The 6,795-nt window shown below is 36.3% G+C and overlaps 1 long non-coding RNA gene across 1 annotated transcript; it reads right to left on the minus strand.

The window, feature by feature from the left end:
• Window positions 1-3,361: 3,361 nt before the first annotated feature.
• LOC117341503 lies at window positions 3,362-6,211 on the minus strand. Its single transcript, XR_004535651.1, has 2 exons — window positions 3,708-6,211; window positions 3,362-3,496 (listed from the first exon to the last, which is right to left on the minus strand). It is a non-coding gene; the product is annotated as an uncharacterized LOC117341503 (long non-coding RNA).
• Window positions 6,212-6,795: the final 584 nt, after the last annotated feature.

Consider the following 6,795-nt stretch of genomic DNA (forward strand, 5'->3'; position numbering starts at 1 on the left):
ATGTTTGCAGATCCCTGTCATTTATAACGGCTATAATATAGAATGGTAGGTCATTGTTTAAATAAAGAAATGAGTAGATAAATAAATTAAAAAAATCTAGATTGTCAGCCTTAATAATAAATAATGAATGAATAGATAAATTAATAAAAAAAAAACAGTACTGCAAGGTTGTTCAAAGCCATGTGGCGTCAGTAAAATTTAATCAGCATACAGTGCACTATATCAAACAGGTTTATGACAGCAATGGTATCAAATTCATAACCAGTTCTCCACACATTTTAAGAGTATGTGTATAAATTTTCCTTCATTTTTAGTAACTTTTTAAACTATTATTGTACGCCACGCTGTAAAATAAGGAACGCTGAATAAGATGTAAAACTTTGAATAAGGCATTGTGGGAAGTGAATAATTTGATTATCTAGGGATACTACAAGTCGAAGAACAATTACCGTTTATTTGGTTTGAAATTATTTAGTACATTAACAAAACTTCTAATGGTTATAGAACATTACGGATTTTGCCGTATTGTTTCAAAACGTACAAATATGAAGTTAATCCTTAATCAAAGAATTGAATTCCTTGAAACAGCTACGGTCATATTTTTAATAACGCCTTCCTATTACAGATCTAGTGCCGTTACACTTCAGTTAAGGAACCTATACTTAAGTATTTGATCCCATCTTCTCATATTTATTTTCTCTCTTTTACAGTTGTCCGTACATCCATAGACCAATCACACCAGACGTTACATCAACGGACTAATAACAGCAGTCGTATCATCTAAAGACGACCAATCACAACAGTAGTTACATCAACGGACCAATAACAGCAGTCGTATCATCCATAGGCGACCAATCACAACAGTAGTTACATCAACGGACCAATAACAGCAGTCGTTACATCAACGGACCAATAACAGCAGTCGTACCATCCATGAACCAACCGCCACATCGAAGAAAACTACCATATTTCAAAATTCAACTTGTCAGGCGCTGATGGAAAGTCACGTGATACTTTGATCTAGGTTTACGTCCGACAATTACAACTGTTTTCATGAAATATATCATCTGATGTGGTTTTGGAGCGTTAGCCAGGAGACAAGACTGGTCATGAAAATGTCCTCCATGGAAACGTCTCATTATGAAGCTTTCACCCCTTCACGACGTTACCATATGTGAAGTTGTTCTTTGGCAACTTTCAACCCGTCATCGTCACGAAGTGGAGCAAAAGTACAATTTTTTTTACTATTATAAGAAAGTGTAAGAAAGTAGTTTTATACTTGTACGTCATTAGCCCTTGTATACATATGGTACGTTTATTTTTTTCCAAAATGGCTTACATAGATAGTGTTGTCCGCCTATATTATTAGAAACCGAAATATTTTACAGCATTCTGAGGTCAATTTCGCCGTTTCAGTTAGATTTACAGTAGTTAAAGGTCACGTGATCATGTTGTTAGTAGAGGATGTAAACGACGTTAAAGTGAGGTTTGTTTCCATTTTCTCTATCCTTAAATTTACTCCAAAAATGAATCGTTTAAATATCTAAACAAACGACGAAGGCTCATAACTAAATTTTCCATATTGAAATTTTATGTAGAGAATTGCAAGAAAGGTGGACTTGTCAGAAAGTGACAAGATTTTTGTTTTACCTAGAAAAGATTAAGTCTTTGCTTTTGAAGTATTCAGTATTACTGAATGACAGAATTTAACGATTTCAGGAGGTAGTTTGTCATAGCTAAAATGTCTCTGTTCGTTGATATCCGTCCTCGTATGACCGTTGGTGTCTTCTTGACACCCGTCCACCTATGACTCTAGCCTCGAGAACGTTAAACAACGTTAAAATGGCTTAGATATACAATATATATCTGATATAATATTACATTGTCTCTAATACTGCTATATTTCCTTCCTCTGCTTTGTGTACTTCATATTCCTCTCATGTTGACTATATCGCTACATAAGCCCTGTAGGTAGGCTGTAAGTATTGTACCCTGATGGGTCGGGGGTGCTTTATCTAATGTTTGTAACACTCTGACGAGGATATAGTAGTGGTTTTGAAGTTTTATCATGCTAACGGTCCTTGTGTACACTGGTCAGCGAACTGCACTTGCAGTTACAGTGGAAATTCGTTAACTCGAACTCGGAAAACTTGAATACCCTGCTTAACTCGAAGTACCTCGTCAGTCCCGGCTGAATTCTCTCTTTATCTTAGTAAAGAAAACTCGGAAATCTCGAACTCGGAAAACTCGAAAAACTCGGATAATACGAAGTGAAAATTTGGTCCCAACAATAAAAATCCTACTTGACATGATCGAATAACTCGAAGTATAATTTTTGTGTCCAACAACGATCGGTGGCCAACGCCGACATTTTATTTTGTATTTTGAACGGATCTTTATACGTATCTTATCTGATATGAATATAGGGATATGCATTTATGGCCCTGGATGCAGGGTAATATGAAGGTTTGTTTACCCGAAGGTATCATATTTCCCGAGGGCTTGCATATTGTCCTATCTCTACTGATAGACTACGTTACCTGTCCTATCTCTACTGATAGACTAGGCTACCTGTCCTATCTCTACTGATAGACTAGGTTACCTGTCCTATCTCTACTGATAGACTAGGTTACCTGTCCTATCTCTACTGATAGACTACGTTACCTGTCCTATCTCTACTGATAGACTACGTTACCTGTCCTATCTCTACTGATAGACTACGTTACCTGTCCTATCTCTACTGATAGACTACGTTACCTGTCCTATCTGGCTGTACCAGAATAGTACTATTCTTATCAGTACTGTGCATGTGTACTATTACCTTAAGGACAATACTGGTCATACATATGTATTGGAAACCGGCCAAAGTTAGATAAAATTAAGACATTTAATTTAATTTTATACCTAATTGGCTAGTAATGATAGTGTTACATACATCTCCTAGTCTTGTGAAATCTACATTGTATTGATTTCAGCTAAATATGTGAGTACACACTTTCATTTGCAATGGACACTTTCTTATCGTATGGTTCTGATCAATTAATGGTAACTTAAAAAAAAACAACAATAATGTACAACAAATAAGAACATATCTAAACCGGCAGTTGTGGTACACATCGCAACAAAATTAATCACACCGAATCAAAAAAAAATATCATCATTATAAAAACACCACAGACTATATATAATTAACCAGTTCATATAACACCATTCATCACGTCTGTTGTAATAGTATTTCGTCGTCAGTCATTTTCACAGGTTCGTAAATTTTCTTATTACATCTGGCACAATTGTCAAAAATAAAATCATTGGCAGCTGTCTATCATATATAACTCAACACCAATTTATGGGCGTGGCCTTCAACGGTCCAATAGTTTATTTTCCAAAGTACAGTTTGAAAAACACAAGCGTTAACCGCGAACTGCCCTTCCGTTCCCGTCTTCTGCGTCAGCATCTCTCCTGCGCTTGTTACGTCAGAATCCCGAGGTACTGTAATCTGTAATAACAATATACATTTTTACTACTTCATATTAGATTTTGAGAACATTTAGTGTGTTTGCTTGGACCGTCAGGACTCCAATGATCACTACTATCATTTTACTCATCCGTTACAACTCTTGACACGCAAGTAATGCGTAACTCACGTGCGGTCATGTACGTGACCCTCGCGTTCATTTCAATTACCTGTGTTACCTTGATCTACATACCGGACACCCGTACGTGTCACCACAATGTTTACGAACATCGGAGTCACGTGACTATGATAAATTCATTTATTGGGTCCAAACATCGCAAAAGTGATATCCGCCCGGAAAAAAATTATATCCATAGATTGTCCGTCATTTCAGGAAATCGTTGATACCGAAACACGGATATACTGTCAACAGTCATTCATGAAGAGGTAGCTTCCATAGATATTGGTTGGAGTTTATATGAATAAAGAACACAAGTTCCACAAGTTCATCACGGAACACCATGAATGGTCAAGTGTAGTAAGTGTTCATTGTCTTGTAGTAAGGTTCGTTGTTGCCGCTGATTTTGTCTGTTGTCAAACTTCCTAGAACGCATAAGTTTTGTTCCAGCGTTGTGAAATGTTCCGTCGTTGTCATATAGGTCAGAGATAACATACCGCTGTTATCAACGTTGGTAAATTACACAACTTTTAAGTTCCGTCAGTGTTCACGTGTCCTTTAACAAGCCCATGGCTTTACTTTCAGTGTATAGCTTCAGCTCCAAGCATGATACAGTCTAGGTCCCAGTTAAGTATGTAACTGTGGAAATCTCGCGTTAAACAGTGGTGCCAATTTCACCACTCCTTCCGTCGTGTTCCCAACACTAGCACAATTTACAGCCACCATTTCACCACTTTGAGTAGCATTGTCCACTTTTGCATATCCCAAGTCCTTATCATCCTTCAGTTTAATTCTCTACCGAGGATGATGTTCCTGTTGATATTACCCACGGCGATACATTCGTGTGTCGGTTCCAAAAAAAATACGGAACTTAAAATCTATACAACCTTTGACCGGAAGTAAATTGCCATTGGCTGCCCGCAAAGATGCTTTCTATTTTGAAAGGTTTAATAGGGGATCTAAACCTTGATAAACTCTTGTATGAATTAACGAGACTTCTACTCCTGTGTCAATATATCACCACTTACATCACTCCTTTTATTGTTTCCTTCCCGAAAGGAATTTCGTATTTTTGCGTGTATTAATTTGGCATTCTCTCTATATATGTCCTTTAAATCCAAATGACCAACAAGTTAAATCGGTTTTACGTTGGTCAACCGCGTACCTGATGGTCTTCTCGCTTGTATCGTGTCCCCATGTCTGACTTCTTCTATACCTTAAATAATCGACCTCCATTGGTTTAGGTCGAGTCTATACACTGTAATGAGACTCCCTCCTCACTACAGTCGGAACGGTTGATTGCCAGTAACCAGATGTCAAGTCCAGAGACGTGAAATATTGAGCGTCACCTACTGCAGTAGCTAATGTTTTCGATAACCCCAATATTACTCTATTCATATATTTTTGCTCTACAGCCTGAGCCTCTTCGTTAACCTGTCCTAGTACTTCTTTAGCGTTCATTTCTAAACTTTTAAGTTTACTTTGATACACAAATAAATATTCAAGTTATTTCCGAACTATTCCTTAGCTTTAACCGACCGGTGCACTTTCTAGGAAAAATGGCAGTCCCTCAGAAGTAGCTGTTATGTAAACACGTACTACTTACTTGGTGTTGGCCGCGACAATCCGTTTGAATCCTTGGTCACGTGCGCCAAAAGTAATTAAAATATTTACTTACATTTTAGGACTAATTGGTTAGTAATGAAAGTGTTACACTCCTCCGTGTTTTCCCCCGGTGGGAATGGGAAAAATAAAACAAAATCAAATAAATAAATAAATAAATAAAAAGCGATGACGAAGAGATAAAAATACAGAACTAACGCTTGTCATAGACAGCGTATGTCGATATAGTGTTTTAGAATCCTACAAATAATATACAAATGTAAATAAATCAATAAATAGTAAATAAATCAATAAATATATAAATAAATAAATACATTGTAATGATTCAGAAAAAAACGCTACTCATGCTAGCCATTTCAAATAGGAAGCGTTGGCCGATAAATCATTTAGAGACCGTGATGACCGGACAAATAGCCATAGTGACGAGTTTGTCATCTCGTCCGTGCAGCTTAATTCTATTGTTTCCTCTAAACAATGTCACGAAGAAGCTTCCGTAGCACATTGTATGTAATCACATGACATGAATTATATTATTCATCAAAATGAATGAGATGAGTCTAATCACAGGAACTGTGCATGGATAACTGATCCACGGTGCATATATATGTATGATCCATAAATTGTCGTCTCCGACATAATTTTCCTGTTACATGGGAGATAACTCCAGGTGGCTCTGGCAAGATTTTGAACAATTTTTGTATAAGAAATATGATTCAACTGGAAAGAATTAAGGAAATTAAGGACCATTATAGTATTGTTATATTACATTTTGCATCATATTTTATAACTTTTTTTTTCTATTTTTTAACGTTCAGGACAAAAATTAACTTATCAAATGATATCATTTCTTAAAAGCATAGCCTAAGTGTATGTACCCTAGAAATGTAATGTTGACACACGTTGTTTATAATTAATAAAAAAAAGAGTTGTGGCCCTTGTAAAAATCGCAATAAAATACTGAAAACTGCGTTGTTGTTTCGAGTGCATTACTTCTGTTGAACAATAAAATATCTTTAATTGTATATGTCTATGTTTCTGACATATCCCTACCATGTATACAGAGAGTCAATCCTGGCGCATCCAGATCAGCGAACCTATTGGAAACTAGTTACTTATTTAACACAATTGGGAGAAAAGGAGTTTAAAAAGGGACATATCCGTAGGGGCCTCGATACGTTAACAATTTGAGAGTAACAATTTGGCCTGTTACCTTTGTGATAACCCATATAATAACCTTTGGTTTATCTTCAAACTGCAATATGATATGCATATAAAATGTACTAAGTATACGATATTGATCGGTACTGACCTTTGACCTTGGTTGACCCATATAATGACCTTTCGTATTAATTTTAACAATAATAAGATAGTCATGTATATGATATTGATCGACATAGATAAACAGTTTGTCCTATTAAGCGTTCGGTTATTTATTCATAAACCGAGATTCACAGTAACATTTAAAATATGGAACCGGTGCCATTAATGGGTCAGTATGTTGTTGGGTCCATTTTCAACGTTGAATATGGAACCGGCTTAA

This window comes from Pecten maximus, chromosome 13 (assembly GCF_902652985.1).
Source record: "Pecten maximus chromosome 13, xPecMax1.1, whole genome shotgun sequence".
Lineage (NCBI taxonomy): Eukaryota > Metazoa > Mollusca > Bivalvia > Pectinida > Pectinidae > Pecten > Pecten maximus.